At 47.2% G+C, this 19,695-nt stretch overlaps 1 long non-coding RNA gene across 1 annotated transcript; it reads right to left on the reverse strand.

Annotated features, from left to right (window-relative positions):
• Positions 1 to 13,114: 13,114 nt before the first annotated feature.
• Positions 13,115 to 19,143, reverse strand: LOC120840596. The gene is made up of 4 exons (XR_005715579.2): positions 18,950 to 19,143; positions 17,346 to 17,421; positions 16,563 to 16,717; positions 13,115 to 13,155 (listed from the first exon to the last, which is right to left on the reverse strand). It is a non-coding gene; the product is annotated as an uncharacterized LOC120840596 (long non-coding RNA).
• Positions 19,144 to 19,695: the final 552 nt, after the last annotated feature.

Raw genomic sequence — 19,695 nt, forward strand, 5'->3', positions numbered from 1 at the left:
GCATGAGACGAGGTAACAGAAATACTTCTTTATGTGCCTGATTTTTATGTTTTTGCAATTCGCCGGCTAGACCACTCTTCTCATGGTTATGGTTTTGTTGGGTGCAAAATTTTCCACCCCAGGTGTCCGATGCTTGCGGCTGATGACTTCTACCTACGTGCATCAAACAGCGGGCCTGCACCTTCGCCGAGACAGCAGTAAAACAGTTCTGGGTAACTGCAGCGACTGGGTCACCGATGCCGTTCCACTTCCTGCACTGCACTTTGCGTGGGTCAAAGGGCCAGCGCATGCCTTTTATGCGTTGTCGCCAGCCATAGTGAGTATGGCTTGGAGTCACGTCATGCGAGTGAAATGCTTGTCACCTGAGTGACGTCAGTTGGTGGGGGTAGAGTTCCTGTATAGGCTCCGTATGGGAGCCAGAGTTGCACATTTGTTTTCCCCGTGCCGCCACGCCGCTATTCGCCGAGATCCATCACGTGAGGAGCAAAGCATCCGGTGGCGTGCAAGAAAGCCACCTTTACGATCGCTCCGCCGACGTTTCTCTTGCCCCGGCGTATGTTTCCCTGCTTTCCGCCTACTTTTCCTCCTCTCCTGTTTTCCATGAGCGGCGGCGTGCGCAGCGCCGCTATTCGCCAAATTTAGTCACGTGAGGAGCAAAGCATCCAGCTCGTGTGGGAAAGCCGGTGCTATGGCCACGCGCCGAGGCTGAATGCGCAACTCTGCTACCGTAGGTAGCTATACAGGAACTCTAGGTGGGGGGGGGGGGGGGGGGGGCGCCACCGCCGCCGCCGTTGGTGGGGCTATGACCGGTGGTTTGCGATCACAGACCACCAAGCACCATTGCACTGTTCCTGGGTGAACTAGCCGCTCTTGAGAAAGAACAGGGTGCTTTGGGAAGAGCTATGGTGTCCGCTTTTTCACTAGCTCCAGCTGTCGCCACAGGCATTTTGTCGAAAGGAGCAACATCTATGAATGAGTAGACGGTGCTGAATGGTGGCAAGGGGCCTCGCCTCTGACCAAGGGGGTCAAGATAGTCCGGTTTCAACAGAGGACCTCTTGGGGTATTGTACAACACAGGAAATAAAGGGCCTGAAAGTTTTCTACCCCGACGAGGTGTGGGTTATGGCAGAACCAATTTTCTCAAAGGTGCGAGTAGACACAAATGCGGCTTTGTTCCGTGGACACCTTCATGTGTGGTGGCACGAGGCAGTCATTGCTTAACCTTGCTTAAAGATCAACGACTGGACTGGTCATGGGTGGCGTGCCTGAGAGTGGGACAGTAGACGGCTGTTATATACCAACTTTAAACTTCATTCACCCCTTAACTGACAGGGCACTGGAGGCTACATGCTCGGTGAACCAGCCGATTGTTAGTCTTGCATCACTTATCATGCCCCTTTCTCATACAGATGTGCAGGTCGGACATGAGGCAATAAAAGCTTGGCCCACCAACCACATGGCTGCTACCGCCCTGTCAACGTAGGGGTGAATGGAGCGTAGGGGCGGCAGAGTTGGTGGCATCTGCTGAGTGCTCCTGGCATAGCAGCTCGGCAGTGGCGAGTTACTAAAGCACAAAATGCAATACCGCACTTTACTCTGAATGCTGCGAGCCATCGGAGCCAATCCAGTGCCGAAGGTGTGTCACGTGGCCTGTCCGTTGGGTGAAACGGCACGTCGAGCACAGTGTCATCTGGCAGCGACAAATAGTTGGATTGGCTGCGGTGGCTCGTATCGTCGGCTGCGGTAAAACACAAGGTGAAACGGAGTAGAATGTGATGGCGTGTCGCATCACAAAAGGTGGGCAGAGTAAACAGATAAAAGTGATTTTTAGAGTGCCTTTAGAGCGCATCACCGGTGCCCCAGGGCGGGCGAGAAGAAATCTCTTCGCCCATCGATATATTGACGGGGGACCGGGGGGAGGGGCCTCTGGGGACTGGGCGGTGCCGAGAACATGCAAGTGTGTGCGACCGGATCTCGGGTAATCGTGGGAGACGAGGCCTGGGGGCCCTCCTAGTGTTTAGCTTTGGCTTTACGTGCGAATATCGGTGTAATGTCGCATGTCTTTGCAGTTTAGATTGAGTGTTTTTTAGCGTTGTGTTTTAGGAACAAATAAAAGGGAGCGGAATACCCGCTCCTGTGAAAGAACCAGGCTGGACTCTGGTTGTTTGACGGACCACATGGGATCTGGCGTATCGGCGGCAGTATGCAATTTCCTATGATGTGTCCTTTAAGTTTCATATATTTTGGTCTTGCATTTTAACCACTATTGTATAACTTGCTCACACCATTGTTTAACATGTTTGTTTCCTATGGTTGCATTTACAATTGCACAATTACCCCTGGCTCCAAGGGTAAAATAAAGGAATAGAAACAAACCTATTCTGTAAGCTGCCAAGTTCAATTACGATCTCCTCTTCCTGGATATGTACTGTATGCCGAGGGCAAGTTCGTCTGCTTCTTGTGCAGGGGGTAGCGGTGACGTCGGAACGCCGAGCCCCGATTGGCTGATCGCGACCCCCTATCTGAGCGTCGTCTGCTCGCAACGTCGTCTGCGTCTGTCTTACCTTTCCTGCGACTTTCGGAAGTGCAGAGGCCAGATTCTCGAAACGATCTTACGCCAAAAATGTGCGTAAGACAAAACTTAAGAACAAATTCGTGTTGACGAAACGAAATTTTCGTAAGTTTTGCGCAGGTTACGACGAAATCCTACGGCAGCTCTGAAGCTGTCTTACGCACTTCTTACGATCAAATCAGCATGGCCGACAGCGTCGCGGTCGCGAAGACCCACAGACGTTTATTTTTCTATGTGCGCTTCTGACGCCTCCCGACTTCAAGCAGCAAGAAAAAAGTACTTGAAACAGACCACGACGAACAAGAACGCTGGATCCACAAACATCCGGGAAAAGCTCCAACGGCCACGATTCCACCGAACGTGACCAAACGAGCTGGGCAGTTAGGCCTAGCAGGCACTCCGCGACTCGGCGACCATCTGCCCACGACCGGCTGGCGTGCTGAATGGAATATGCCCGCGCGATTTTTGTGAACCCTTCCCGTATTATACTTTGATCGCTGACCTCAATTTTAGATTAAGAGGTCAATTTCTTCCTCTTATCTCCTTGTTTCCCGGGGCAACGGTGACTCGCCGGTAAAACAGCGGCGAATCTCCGACAGATGCAGGAAAGGTAAAGCAGCCATCGCTTGGACTAGCAGACGTAAAGCAGACGACGTTAACTGCGCCAACCCACCGACGCCGTTAAAGAGTGAGGGGACTCGCCGCACACGAAAGCAGGGGAAAAAGGGAGGGAACTTGCGGACACTGACACGCTTACCCTCTCGGTTCTTAGCAAACAAACCTCGGTGCCTCGGGACACCTCGCCAGTGAGTCCTTTAACTTCCCTCCTTGATGCGCGTCTGCTAGTTGTACCGCTCGAGTTATTTCGCCTGCCCTCTCTTATAGGCGAAGTCGAGTTCGCTCCGAAAGTCGCAGAAAAGGTAAGACAGACGCAGACGATGTTGCGAGCAGACGACATTGCAAAGGAGCAGACGACGCTCAGATAGGGGGTCGCGATCAGCCAATCTGGGCTCGGCGTTCTGATGTCACCGCTACTTCCTTTCTCATGCGCAGAAGACGAAAGTGAGCCCACCTGTGAGGCGTATAGACTGAGCACCGGCCCTGGACAAGCGTAAGTCCATTGCCACAGACTCAATGCCAGCAGGGCTGCCGAGCCTCGCTTGTGTTTGGTCCCATGGTGGTGCACATTAGAGCACCGAGTGGGTTTACTTTTCAAGGCCAGTCCCGGGCCTCCTGGCAACCCGTTCTGCTCGTCCTGGCAACAAAGTGCACTTAGTCGGCATACAAAGACCACTGTTACACTTGTTTGAACAAGATTGCAGCTTTAGCGGGCTGCTCGACTGCCCTGTTGTGGCAGCATTTTTTGAAAACGAGTTTCTTACATAGGCTGCACTCAATTAGAAGGCTGGGAGGCATATTGAATCACATATGTCCAATCTGTCTGCCAGAATGTGTGAAAGTAGAACAGATAGCACATCGCTCTTGGTAGAGCAGCTCAACCTTGACCAAGGTTTACGGTAGACCTGCGCAGTGCTTTAGATAGAACACATCTAATTTCACTCTCCTTTATCACAGTGTGGAGCTAGAAACTAGTGTGCCCTACCAGCTGGTGGTGGTGTGGTGACCATAGCTGGATGCCGGTACTTTGCTTGGCAGGACTTAACTGAGAAAAAGTTTTCGCCTTTTGCCAAGTTTCACTGAGGCACAGTATAGTTTGCTGCCTGATGCGATCCTAGAGCATGTATCCACCACTTAGAGCTACATGAGACTGGTTCGATCAAAATGAGAATTATATATTGTCCTTTCAGAAATACAAAGTAGTAAACTTTATAACTTGCCATAGAATTCTTTTCTTTTAAGCTTTCTTTTTGTGCAGACAACACTAACAGCTGGCATTGAATTAAAGTATGCCTAAAGTCGGCAAGCCTTTGAACAACTCTATCGCATTGCCGCAAAGCAAAAAGAAAAACATAGCATATTTATTTATTTATTTATTTATTTATTTATTTCAGTACCTTCAAGGCCCAGGGGGCGTTACAGAAGGGAGTGGTGGAAAACATAAAAACAAACAACAGGTAGTAAATACAGAAATTTAAACAGAGAATGAAAAATGCAGACAACGCCGGTTATTAAGAAAGTATGTAACACTCAATGGCGGATCTGAAAGTGAAATCGTCGGTAATCATTGCGATGGAGGCGGGCAGGTGGTTCCATTCGTTACTAGTCCTTGGGATAAATGAATCGAAAAACAAGTTAGTGCGACAATGTGGCACGCCTACTTTGTTATGGTGGTCCGAACGAGATGAGACGTATGATGGCTCTGAAAAAAGTTCAGCTTTGAGGTGCGGGTTATAATAATATATTTTATGAAATAGCGCGAGTCGCGATATTTTTCTGCGCAGAGAGAGGTTCGGAAGGTTCAAGGTTGCCTTCATAGAGGATACACTAGATGAACGGGAGTAGTTCGACAAGACAAAACGCACGCTGCGATTCTGTATCGATTCTAAGTTATTAGTAAGAAATTCCAGGCCTGGGTCCCACACCGAAGATGCGTACTCCACTTTAGAGCAGACGAGAGTTTTGTAGAGGAGAAGCTTTAAAGATGATGGTGCCATAGAAAAGTTACGACGCAAATATCCAAGCATGCGGTTAGCGTTATTTACTATATGTTTAACATGCATTTGTCAAGACAGATTAGCTGTTATGTGAACCTCTAGGTATTTGTATGACGTTACTTGTTCAAGTGCACTGCCTGAAAGTTGATAATCGTAAATGTTGCCACAAACGGTCTGACGCGCAATCCTCATTACTTTACGCTTGTTAGTATTTAGATGCATTTTCCAGATATCACACCAATTAGAGATTTTGTTAAGGTCAGACTGAAGCACATAGGAATCGGAACTAGTAGAAATGACTCGAAAAATGACGCAGTCGTCAGCAAACAACTTGATGGATGAGTTGATAGAGTTAGGAAGGTCATTAATGTAGATGAGAAAGAGAAGAGGGCCAAGCACAGACCCTTGCGGCACACCTGAAGTGAGGGGGGACGAGGATGATTTGAAGTCGTTAGCAACTACAAATTGGGTTCTGTTAGACCAGAAACTTTCAATCCATGCGAGAATGTTAGGGTCAATATTTAATCTGTTTAATTTCAAACAAAGTAGCTGATGAGATACGAGGTCGAAAGCTTTAGAAAAGTCCAGAAACACGCAGTCAACATGAGATTCATTATCTAAAGCAGCAAAAAGTTCATGTGTAAATGAAATGAGTTGTGTCTCACAGGAGAACGTCTTACGAAAGCCGTGCTGGCATGATGTAAAAAATGCATTACTTTCAAGAAAACTAACAAGGTTAGAATAAATTATATGCTCTAGGATTTTACAAGGAACACTAGTTAAAGATATAGGTCTGTAGTTAAGGGGAGAATGCGAAATTCCTGATTTAAACGTCGTCGTGATTATCGTCTGCTTTTTTTCCCTGCTCTTTCTTCGGATCACTGGTGTGCCGATAGAGCAAATAGTCGTAACCTGTTATAAAATAAGGTGCGTAAGTTGTGCACATAATGATGGCATGCAGTTAGGTAGTAAAAATAAGTGTGAGACACTTCACAAAGCAGAACAATTGCAATAAAATGCAGCAAAAACAAAAAACAATATGCCTTTGCCTAGGAGCGGAGGGGAGAGAGGAGCGACAATTGCAAGCCACTTTATGGCGGCTGTGTCATGTGATTCCAAGATGGCAGCACCTATGCAACGGAGGGCGAAAAGATCTAGAATTTCAGAACTAAATAAAAAGGATGGCATGAAACCATTGGCAGGGGTCTGCTCTGCTAGCTCGGATGCGACGGGGGTTCACCATCACTCTGATGCAATCACTGTACCAAAGTGCTTGCCCTATTGTGCTGCACTCTACTTCGAAATAGAGAATTTGCACCACCAATGTGCTGAAAAATATATTTCCTCAATGCTCAAACTATATGCTAAGGCTTCGTTATATGCCACTGTCTTATAGCAGATAGTTTTCAACTTTTGATTATTGCTTGATTTACTGTAGGTATGAAAACTTTTGGGTAACTGCAGCAGCTGACCACATGGTCACCCCCTCGCCAAAGCGAGGGATGACCTGCAGCCTGTTTGGATGCCTGGCTTGTAGCCCAATCTACTGTTGCATTAGTAACAGACTGCATTTAAAAGACAGTGTGGCTGTAGCTAGCTTCAGTTGCTGCATTGGAATGTGCATCTATTGACATTAGGTGACCATAGCAGACAGAACTTATTGTGCAGGGGGAGACTGGTGTGGTGAGATCAGGTGAGTATGTGGGCTCTTTTGCAGTGCTTTTCAATTCGGTCGCAGAACATAGGATTCTTAATAAAGACTGAAAGTAGATGGCAGATATTTTCTGGCACCTAATATTTTGACAAGCCTCGCATGAAAGGCTTTTCTTTTTCTTACCTGGAACATGGGGCTGAAGTATCAAACTGCCTGTGATGTCGCAAACAAAAAAGGATATCACCAGAACATCTCGGTACTAATAGTCGCTGATAAGATGGGAAATGCAGGGCATCTCTTAATGCCCAACCTCCAGCGAGCACTTGTCGCCTTCTCTCATGCTTTCGCTCTGTGTGGATTGTTGAGGCTTGCAAGATGCCAAAGCATTGCCAAATGTAGGAAGCTCCTCCCTGCCATTCTCGTCTTACATTTGGTCCTCGAGGCACACTCCAAGTTGGTACAGGAACATGTGATGGTCTACTGAACACCCAGACACGATTCGGGCGATATGTTAGATATCGTCATTAACGAAATGCGAATGGCTGGGAATGTCTTACAAATGTCCAGCCTCTATGCATTGCCGAAGGTAGGAAGCTCATGCTGGAGGCAGGGAACCGAGGTTTCTCTCAGCGTCCTCACCTCGTGAGCGACTTTTAAAAGTGGCAATGCTACACCATGCAATAAAGGTTTTTACGAAACCAATTTGTGGTTGATCTTATCAAAAGCATGTTATAAATCAAAATAAATTATATGAGCTTGCTTCCGTCAAAAACAAATGGTGCTGTGTATTCAAATTTACATAAAATAGTTTTTCCTGAGCAACCTTCGAAAAAACATTGCATTGAATAGTGCCGCTTTTTAACTGGAGTAAAAAGACCCATGCCTGTGTATCACTATCTAGACACTTTCAAACGAACATACAGTAAGGAAATGAGGCAATGACTGTCTACCCTATACATGTCACCAGCGTCCTATACTCAAAGGTGGAACGGTTGCGCCATTCTGCGCCAGACGCATTTGTCTGCGCCATCGTGCGCCATTTGGCAGAAACTGCGCCACAGCCAATACTTCGCGCCATTGTGCTCCAAATCGCACGTCGTGCGGCAAAGTAATTATATTTTGTCTTGGTTTCGGTTTTTATTGACTCGATTGGCAACCATGAGCTCGTTTAGCTTGGTCGGCCTTGCGATTTTGTGTTCCGCTTATTTTTCTTGTGTATCCAGAGTCGGAAGCACGCGGAAAAAACTCGGGGGTCGGATCTAAGCGCAACGTCACCTGTGAATGGATTGTTATTCTTCAACCATAAGCGGTTAAGCAAGTCGGCCGAGGCGAGGTGGAGTCGTTAAGCGTCAGATAGCCTGAGGGTCTGCGGCCTGGGTTGCGGACGTCAGCCAGTTGAAAACACATTAGCGAAAGATTCGTTTTAATGCTTCATCGTTAGAAGTTAGAATCGCATTACTGCAAGATAAATCGTGATTTTATTGAACTGAGACACTGTCCGATCCGAATCCTTACCGGCCAGCAGCTCTCACGCGAGCGGTAGATCTGCTCGGCGTACTTTGATCTTGCTCTGGCTCATCGCTTCGAACATGATAACTCCATTAATCGTAGTCTGATGCTTTGATACCGAGTTTTACAATAGGATAAACTAAAAATTTGTTGCCCTGTTCCTCCGCGCAACTGAACGTCTATTGCTTACGAACGTCACGTGGTTCGCATATATAATTACTATGTCGAGCACGTGGGGGTCATGCTATAAACAGTGTTGGTTTGCATTTTGAGCAGCTGAAAGCCACCCAGAGAATATCAAGAACACTATCTTCAGAAACATATGGTACTTGCGTTTTGGTTCTCACTAAGGCCTAGTGTTTGCACCTGTTACACTGTTATCCCATCTACATAGGTTCCGAATCACTCACGCTCATCTGGGCTGCTAAGCACAATTGAAATTGCTCCCGTGCTTGTCTAAGACACAGGCTGAAGTGCAATGAAAACTGATTTGAACTGCTCCTCGCCTTCTCCAGAATGCAGTTTTAGCTGCTTCCAGCCTGCTCCAAAACAGCAGTTTCAGCTGCTCCCGTGGCTGCTCCCAAGTACATTTCAGGAGTTCCACCCCTGTATACTTGTACTACGAGACCTCTTCCAGCACAATGGAAGATCATGATTTCTCGGAGATGAAATGCATGCTTGAATAAAGGGACAAACAAATCGGTGCCGCCCTTAACAATAAAACAAGATATAAAAATCTGCACTCGCAGAACAGCCTGGTTTTAATTTCTTTATTGCTTATAACATTTCGGTGTCAACTGGATTGATTGCTACAATGTTGTTAGTCAATATTAGTGAAAAAAAAGATGTGCTTGCATTGACCAAAGTGCAAACATTGTAAAAACATTTTTCAGGAAACACAGATCTCCAACAATATTCGGTCCCGCTGGGCAATGGTAGCAATACATGTACAAACATTCTCACATCTAGGTCAGTTGACAAGCTTCTGAAAACGCCAGACGCCTTTTTGCAGTGCGTCCGCTCAGTGGCGCCTGCCACACTATCAGCCCACCCTATGGACAGATTGGACAGATCCGGTGGAATGTTCGATGCACATTACCTGCAGTAGAAAGTGATTTTATTGTGGTTCTTATAGCTCTTAGGCACCTGTTTCCGCATTTAGCAGTGTCGCCGTCTATGTAACTACCTCGCTAAATTTAGCGGGAAATTGAATTGGTGTTGAAGTCACGTGACGCCAATTTTCCCGCTAAGTCTAGCGGAGAAACTGAATTTGTTCATGGGTGTTAGTCATCTGACGTCATTTTCCCCCGCTAAATATGTGTTGGGTCACCTGACATCAATTTCCCCGCCAAATTTAGCGGGGAAACTTAACCCACTAAATTGGGCAGGAAATTTAGCTAACATTTTCTGCTAAATTGGAGGGAAGGGAGAGGTAAACCCTCCCCTCCTCGTCAAGTGCTGCGTTCTACCTTCGCATTACAGAGAATTGTAAACGTCTCATTTTTTTTAACGCTGCTCTTCCGTGGAGCTTGTCAACCGATAGATCAGAGAACATTGGTGTGTACCGCCTGAGCGGAGGCATCTGTTTTCCCAAGCACCAGTTTTGAAACCCTCCTTTTCTTGAATCCTTTCAAGAAGACACCCAGTTAAAGGGCAACTCCGGTCCATACTTTCGAGTTTGGGATTATGACTGTTTTTAATGCAGTCAGCGTCCCTGAATTGCAAGGTGTAATTTTTTTCTCGTTATTGTGTGCAGTTTAAAAGATATTGACGCCCCATAGTTTTGTTTGGGGCGCGGCCAACAAAACCGAAACTAGCCGCTCGAGGCCCGGACAACACTGGATATCAGCCGCTATGTGAATGTGACGTTGGGATCGTTCTCGTTCAACGAGTATGCAGGCCGAGCGGCACCTACCTCAGTTGCACTAGCCGTCTAAAGATAGGAAGTAAGCTGATTTTGTTTTAATTTTGTGTACGTGGTAGTTATCTAGAATATGTAGCAAGAGTTAGTGCGTCCGTGAGCTCGTACGGTGCCTTACTCAGCGGCCGCCGCCGTGCGTGCGCTTTGCCGTACCCGTCGCTTGTATACCCAAAAGCTAGCGACTGCAAAACAAGTGAACTCGTTCGGTGCCGTACTCGGCGGCTATCGCCGTGTGTGCAGTCTTCCGTACTCGTCGCTAGGCCTAAATTGTCATCGGGGTTCCGTGGATGGAGCGGCGTTAATCTATGTCGCACTGCTAGTGACGTACAGTGCTGGGGGCCCTCTCGCTTTCGCGCGGCGGGTCAGTCCGAGACACAAAGCTTTGAGGCTCTCCGGCGTGGGCCGCGGCGCCCGAACACTTGTGCCGGGCTGCATGCGTCTGTTTTTTCATTCTTTTTTTTTTTTTTCCTCGGGCGCATAAAAGCCGAAGTCCAAAGCCCACTTGCCGAACAGCGTTCACCCACACCTTCTCCAATTTCCGGTCCGTTGGAAACGTGTGAAAAAGCACCTCCGTGCTGCGCAGCGGGTTGTTTGAGCATCCCACAGTGCTACAAGTTGCACTCAGCATCTTTCGAGGAACAGCTGGGCAGTCTTGGGCGTACCGATGCTTGCTAAAACGAGTCTTGGAGTCCTCGCAAGCGAATAAACAAAAGGGTATACCGAAGCTATATGGGCTACAGATAAAAGCAACGGCTAAACACGCCAATCACAAGCCAAAGTAGCGGTGGTAGCGGCTCAGAGAAGTGCACTCCGCGCAACGGCCTCGACCGGAGAAAAAAAAAAGAGAACGATACTGACGTCACGGCCCAATGTTGCTTTAGCGATCGGCAACCCGCTGGCCGCCCGCTAAGGAGCAGCGGCTCGCATTTTTATTATCGGCATTAGTTGAGAATGCGGCGTCCCACGGACATAATATTTTGGCTGGGGTCGTATTTTGTGTCACTACAGCGATACCAGTAATTTATTTCATTTTGAGTTTTGGCCGGAGTTGCCCTTTAAGAGAAAATGGCGACAAACAGCCTTTTAGCACATTTGTTTTTAGAAATACGCAATTCACCGAACTTGGCTGCATGCTCTAGCATTTGCTTGTTCCGCCTTTGCCAATGACAAAGCCGAGCCGGTCAGTCAGCAAGTCGGTCGCCTGGGCGGCCAGCATGTTCAGAGTATTATAGACAAATTTTCGTGCTTGTCACAACACTGCTGTTTTCACAATAATAATTTTACGTTCTGCCTGGTTTACGGCCTAACAAAGAGTGGCTGCTCAAAGCATAGGTCAACAAGCTTCACTGAATCGTGCGGTAGCCTTTAGCTAAGTCTTTCAGACGACGATCGAATAAAATCACTAAACGGCGCTCCTCTACAACTGCTTGTTTTAGGTGCAGTACATTCTATTAGCTTAAAACAAAGGCACACAGCTAAAGCACCTCAGTGATGCCTAGCAGGTAGTGAAGCAAATCTCTCTGTAACAAAGCGTGTGTGGTTACCGAGACATCACGTTATTCAGAGTGCAGATGCAGAGTATAACCACTGTACAGCTTTGTCTCCGTATTTGCATTCTCTTCCAAGGTATTGTCCAGGTACAGGCGGCACTGCCGAGCAGAGGAGCAAATAAATAAACATTTGACAAAAAGTACTATTCAGTTTCGTACCACCAACATTACCGTCTTGCTTCGGCTCTTCACTAGATAGTTGACAGCTGCCCGATGGTTTCCAGATATGCGGAAGCAAAACATTTCATCAACATAAGTGCTATCCGCCACCGCTTAGCCAAGTGTTCTTTGCGAACATAACTGGGCTGCCTAACGATATTATAGAACGCCGCAAGTTAAATAATTTTAAAACAAAAGCGGTTCTTGCAATTGCGCTACATAAAAAGAACAGTGGAGGTAGAGCTGCATGGTACCTACGTTTGTGGATATTTGCTAGCAAAATAGCAGGTATTGAAAACAGGAAAATTAACCAGAAAGTGTGATGGGTTTGGGAGTGAAAGAAACGTGGACAAAAGGCAAGCAGTTCAGATGAGACGACCCACCGAGCTAACGCTGTACAAAAAAAACGATCTTAACCTGAAATACTACTTTCTGTACAAACACAAGATACTCACGATATTACACGATAAATAGCCACCAAAATTAACGTACCAATTAGGCAGTGCTGTTCGTAAGTCGCGTAAATCGCCGAAGTCACGGAACGTTCACGAAACAAAACGGCCATCTTGGAAAAATCAAAATAGTGATGGTGATAGCGATGGGTCTTCTGTAAAAACTCCGAGGACAAATGTAATCAGTGTTTTTTTTTTTTTTTTCGTTTTAATTAATGTAAGGAACACATATTCACCTTTGCAGAAACTTAAAATTATGGCAACAAAATGGCCTTAGTTTGAACATTTAGTTGTGCCGAAATACACTTGGCAATGTTTCAAATCTGCAAAACGCAGATTTGAAAGCCCTTGCCGATTGCCTTTCCGTGAGCGTGTGAATGGTCAAAAGCCGATGCAATGATAGGCTGAAATACTCCGAGGATAGCATGCTTAAAGTGGTCAGAAATATTAAACGGGGTATATCTATTGTCTTTCCATCGAACTTTTCGGAGCTTAATCTTCTCAATAATTACCTTCTCGCATGTTTCACAGTAATCCGTGGCATGGATTCACCACACTATTTTTGTCAAGTGTGGCAAGAGGTATGCACCACCGTCAGAAAAAAATATGAGAATTTATTTAATTACGACAGGACGCCACGAAAGGGGAAGATGGCAAGACCCGATCCACCAAAAAGGAGTGGGCCTAAGAGTGCAGTCTTGGTCCATGATTCACGACGGTAACCTATGATGAATGCAGAGAACAAAGGAGTCCATCAGGTCAACAGGAACCAATATCTGACCCGAACATGCAAGGAAAATGCTCAGTTGGAAAACTCACTCTTGGACCATGATGGAACTTAACCCGAGACTGGGGTAGACGTTCTCTTCTTCACTTGTCTCTGTCCCTTCTACTTTTAAGTTTCTGTTTCTACCCCAGTCTCGGGTTAAGTTCCATCATGGTAAATATCCACCAGCTCGCCTGTACTTTAACCGTTTTTTCATCACTCTTGGAACCACGACCGCTGGCGTCCACCGAGACCAAACTAAATACAATAAGAGCGCCACCCTTCTGCGACGAATTAAAACATACAAGTTGTTTTATTTAGCTACTGCAAAATGGCCCTGCGAGACGGCGCCATGTAGAGTTCCTGTATAGGCTCTTTACAGGAGCCATAGTTGCATGACTGTTTTCCACGAACCGCCACACCGAGATGCGACCATGTGAGGAGCAGACTCAAATGCCGTGCACGAAAGTACACATTGCACGCATCCTGGCATACGTTACTCTGCTTTTGAGCGCACCGTGCTGCCATTCGCCGGCTCCTTATACCGTGCAGGAAAGACGGCGCTACGGGGATGAACACGCAATTCTGGCTCCCGTAGGGAGCCTATACAAAAGAGTCAGCGCCACTGACTCTTCAGCGACTCGACGGAACCACTAAGTGTAGCCGTGTAGTGTCCTTAATGGCTGATGTGGGAGAAATGGCGGCGTTGCAATAGACTTCTTCCAAACCGACGCGCCCCATCGCAACGAAATACCACGCAGTGCCCTCTGGGAACTTGTTGGCCACTTAGTTTCGGTTTCTACTGAGCAGCTTCATCTCATGCTATCACGCCGCGACCGAATACGCTGCTCATGTTTTCGATTATCTGACTTTTTTTACGAATGTACAATACACTCATTCTCGAGCGATACAAAACGAAGACCGGGGCACTTTTTTTGGTTCCAGAAACACCGGATATTATGCGTGCGTATGCAAACGTAGTAAGACGTGGCTTAGTCACCTCACCCCACGAGTGCATCTTTGAGCTCAGTGTCAGTAATCCTGTCCAGTACCAGTGAACTACAACTGAAATTTGGTCACCTTGAGCCCTACACGTATTTTGTTTGCCAAACATACGCTTCTTGTTACTTCATTGGGCGAAAAGCAAGCCACATCCTCACAGGAGTATCAAAGTTAAGCCCAGCATTGGCGCATTAACTTTTAAGGAAACAATAAATTCAACCTCACTACTGCACAAAAGTTACTGTGATGTCTTCCTCATGTTATCACATATCTCACACTCAAATTTTATGCTGATAGAAGATTAAGTTTTCGCAAACGCTAAGATCGGCTAGCTACGACGGAGGCCCTAACAAGCGTCCCCAACTCCTCCTCAGCCTTTTTGGACGAGCTTTTACTGACGCCCGAGATCTGTGCCTGAATGGTGTGTCTGAAATTATCTCGGCATACTCAGTCAGAAAGAAAGCAAACACATAACAATATTATGGCCATTAGCAACCGTCAAATGCGCTTTGAATAATTTCGTTGGTTCAAAACACCGCAGAATTCATGCCTGTCCAGTGCACTTCCAGCGAACGGTGCGACATTGCTCACACAAGTGCTCGACTTCTGCTTTCTTTTTTTGTATGTGCGAATGTACCTATATTATTGCAGGATAACTTTATGCGCATACGTGATGTTGAATATTAGTGGAAGGCAAGCGGGTGGGGACTTTGTGCAGTGCTGCGGGGCAGTACAGATAAGAGATGAGAAGTGTGTTCGAATGGAGCTTTTCAATGGCACGTCAGAGTTTTACTTCGCATACTCAGGCGCATTAAGAAAAACAGTAATTGCAAAAAGTTATATTTTGTCTATGGACGCACAAAGAAAAAAAAAAACCAAAAAACTTCCTGATCAGCAACACTAATGTAAAGGCGCGAGCTCGATGTATGCATACTTATTGGTTGCTACAGCTTGTTGATTCGTACACAAGCAAGATCCCTGAGCTTCGCAGCGTCGACATTCCCAGCACTGGCTCGTCCACATACCTCGAACCGCTAACAAAAAGGTTCAAGTACAAAAATACAACAAGCATGCGTTAAGACAAGCTATACTTCTCGGGCTTGCGCTAAAGATTCGAGGTCTGGCCATTTAGGTTAGTTTAGAGACCACAAATGACGCTCTCGATACCAGAAAATATGAGATAACGGCCGTTTATGGTCCACGCTCTGTGTATCTCTTGTCGACGTGTCAATCGAAACCGAAACCGTGCCACTCTCCTCCCTGGCTAACTAGTTCCCAGAGTGCAACGCGCGCCGCGTTGCATGCAGGAATTTATGGAAGTAGTCTATTACGTTTAGTTCGGTTCTCGAGTATGGATGGAAGCCATTAATCATTTCTTCCTAACAAAAGCTGGCATATGTAGATTTTTCACTGAAAAAAGTTAACCTTGGGGGCTTTAGTCCCCCATCCTTAAAATCTGCCCATGATGCATGTGCCAAGAAAATGAGGGAGAAGAGTGGAAGAGAGCACGCAAGGACGTCAGGACACCCGAGCTCTGGTTAGAGGGATTGGTGGGTACACCTAAAGCTAGGTGCCTTTGTCTCCACTGCACTTGTCGAGGACGTTTCAATGTGAGAGCCAAACACCGGACGCCCGCGTTCTGCAGTCGAACGTGTTCAACGAGTGCAGCAGAAACAAAGGCTGCCTTCATCTCCACTGCACTCGTCAAACGCATTCGAATGTGAATGCGAAACGCTAGACACCGACGTTCTGCATGTGCAGTACAGACAAAGGCAGTTAGCTTTAGGTCTACCTACTAATCGCTCCAATCGGAGCTCTGCGTTTTGACATTCCTGCACTCTCCTCCCCTCTCTCTCAATTTCTCGGCACATAGAGTTCTGGAAGTTTAACAACAGTGGCTAGTGAAAAATCCAACAGACATGACATCCACAAAAAAAACCAAAAAAAAAACAGCTTTCTTTGGGATTTTTTTGAAGGTGTTCTAAAATGCACTGAGAACTCCAAGTTGAGTTACTCCGTTCGGAGCTGAGGGAGTTGATACTGAACGCACCATCACCACTACTGCAAGGGAGGTCACGTGGAAATATTGTGTCCCTGAACTGCTCCTGCCGCTTCAAACACCTTAGAGTTGTCGGAGCTGCTCATCGGTTTCAAGTCGTACCCAAAACCAGCAATGCGTGTTGCTGTGGAGGGGGGAATAACTCATCAGCTGCCCAAAAACTATATGAGTAACTTATCCCATGAGTAGCGGGCGGCCTTATAGCAAGCTCGTTTCAAACGCACTGGCATTATGCGAGTCATCTCATAGAGTGCACCGCACTTGCGGAGTGCCGCACAAACAACCGGTCTCAAACTAACTTACCGAGTGCAGCATGATGCTGTCACCATCTGCATTGTAGTAAGAGTGCAGACCTCAAACTGAAATTAGCGCTACGCTGTTCGACATGACGGGCAGGAATGCGATTGAGAGTTGCTGCAACGTGTAGTTTATATCTGTGATGACTTCAAACAGCACGGCTGTAAGAGATATTTACAGATGGCATTAGTCCCTGTAACCTGCCCAGTACAAAACAGCTGTAACTTTTTGTTAAACGATACACTGGAAAAAACTGTGCCCAAAAGCTTGATCAGAGCAAACGCAAGAAATTTGAAGGATAGGCACGCCTTGCGGAACACAAGGATGCCCACACGACTCTTTCTCTGAAGCGTGCTCCTTCTGTACGAACAGCCCAAGTTAATTTTAGGGTTAGAATATTTTTTGCCAGTTTCACACTGTTTTGGATGGGTGCGAGGCAGGCTCACTCTCGTCGTAAAGCGGTACTCGGTCTTGTTGACTGATATTGCCATTTCGTTTGACACTGCGATGTGCAACACTCTCGAAGCTAGCTAGATGTAGGGCACGTTTCATTCTTGATTATCGCCGCTTGTCCAGAAAGCTCTGTGACACTTTGTCGCTGCCAGATGACACTGTGCTCAACGTGCCGTTGCGCCCAACGGACAGGCCACGTGACACACCTTCGGCACTGGATTGGCTCCGATGGCTCGCAGCATTCAGAGTAAAGTGCAGTATTGCATTTTGCGCTCTAGTAACTCACCACTGCCGAGCTGCTACGCCAGAAGCACTCAGCAGACCCCACCAACTCACCTCTACGTTGACAGGGCGGTAGGAGCCATGTGGTTGGTGGGCCAAGCTTTTATTGCCTCATGTCCGACCTGCACATCTGTATGAGAAAGGGGCATGATAAGTGATGCAAGACTAACAATCGGCTGGTTCACCGAGCATGTAGCCTCCAGTGCCCTGTCAGTTAAGGGGTGAATGAAGTCTAAAGTTGGTATATAACAGCCGTCTACTGTCCCACTCTCAGGCACGCCACCCATGACCAGTCCAGTCGTTATGACACGTTATGACACGGGTTATGACAGGGGTTATGACACGAAAATTAAACGGATAGACTATTCTTGAAATGGAATGCTCATAGGCTACTTAGTATATACACCAAGTTACGCAATTTTTAGAGCTCTGATAATTGCAATATTCAATATACGAATTTTTATAATTTTCATCTGGCGACCAGGCAACACTGCTCAACTTAGTCACACCATGGTGTCCATAAACCACGTGACCATGAACACTCTCTCATTCTAGGCACCCCCATGATCGCCCAAGCTCTTCTCGTCGAGGTATGAACAAAACCGCTCAAACACCTCGGTAAACTGAAAGCTAGTCTCGCTCTCGCCCCCCGGCCGGTTGACCTTCCACCCTGCATGCGCCTGCGAGACATTCCCGGACGACGGTGACCACGGCGAACTCGTCGTCGCTGGAGCTCGCCGCCAGCGGGTCGCAGTCACAATGAACAGCTTCCAACATCTCTTGATAGCAATCACTCTCATCGCTGCTTCGATCAATGTTGAACACTTCGACAAGGCGATCGATGCCGTAGACGTAATCGTCACAAACCGGATGTTGGAAACGTGGAAGGTAAACGAGGAAGCTGAGGCTCGATACGCCAAGAGAGCCAAGTCTGTGAGTGCGTGCAAGTAGACACCACGCTGGAGGCTGGCTACGTCATCAGCCTCCAGGTCCGCCCGGATCTGAGGGGCCCGCATATAAATCGATTTATCCACGAAATTATCGCGCCTTTTTCAAAACAAATTTAGCAGGATTACAGGAACATACAATGGGTCCTAGCAATATAGTTATGTAATATTTTATTTTTGGCGTGTCATAACCCCTTTAAGCAAGGTTAAGCAATGACCGCCTTGTGCCACCACACATGAAGGTGTCCACGGAACAAAGCCGTATTGGTCCTGCCATAACCCACACCTTGTCGAGGTAGAAAACTTTCGGGCCCTTTATTTCCTGTGTTGTACAATACCCCAAGAGGTACCTCTGTTAAAACGGGACTATTTTGACCCCCTCGGTCAGAAGCGAGGCCCCTTGTCGCCATTCAGCGCCGTCTACTCATTCATAGATGTTGCTCTTTTCGACAAAATGTCTGTGGCGACAGCTGGAGCTAGTGAAAAGGCGGACACCATAGCTCTTCCCAAAGCACCCTGTTCTTCCTCAAGAGCGGCTAGTTCATCCAGGAACAGTGCAATGCTGCTTGGTGGTCTATGATCGCAGACCACCGGTCATAGCCGCACCAACGGCGGCGGCGGCGGCGGCGCCCCCCCCCCCCCCCCCCCCAACTGACGTCACTCAGGTGACAAGCATTTCACTCGCATGACGTGACTCCAAGCCATACTCACTATGGCTGGCGACAACGCATAAAAGGCATGCGCTGGCCCTTTGACCCATGCGGAGTGCAGTGCAGGAAGTGGAACGGCATTGGTGACCCAGTCGCTGCAGTTACCCAGAACTGTTTTACTGCTGTCTCGGCGAAGGTGCAGGCCCGCTGTTTGATGCACGTAGGTAGAAGCCATCAGCCGCAAGCATCGGACACCTGGGGTGGAAAATTTTGCACCCAACAAAACAATAACCATGAGAAGAGTGGTCTAGCCGGTGAATTGCAAAAACATAAAAAGCAGGCACATAAAGAAGTATTTCCGTTACCTTGTCTTGCAAAAATACAAAAAGCAGGCACATATAGAAGTATTTCTGTTACCTCGTCTCATGCTCAAGCATTATTTTGGATAGTATACATCAATAATGCCTATCTCGCAGTGGCTTTCTGAACAAAATGTAGTAGAAAATACAACCAGTTGAATACCAAAGGAGAAGTAGAACAGAGAGGCACTTATTTGTTGTCACTTTAACATGCACACTATGGAAGAGCACAACTCTTCGCCATTAACCTGTAGCAGAATCGCTGAGCAGTTCTGCGGCAGGTGTGAATGTACCACGAGGCAGAATACAGTATTTGTGCAGAAAACACCATCGCAGGCCTACCAGGACGAACAGCAACATACCTATTTACCCGCCACAAATTCGACGCGCCGTGAGGGCCATTCGCGAAGCCTGATCTGTTTGTAAATCCCGTCTTTCGACAGAACGC

Source organism: Ixodes scapularis, unplaced genomic scaffold (assembly GCF_016920785.2).
Source record: "Ixodes scapularis isolate PalLabHiFi unplaced genomic scaffold, ASM1692078v2 PGA_scaffold41__6_contigs__length_2269736, whole genome shotgun sequence".
Classification (NCBI taxonomy): Eukaryota; Metazoa; Arthropoda; class Arachnida; order Ixodida; family Ixodidae; genus Ixodes; species Ixodes scapularis.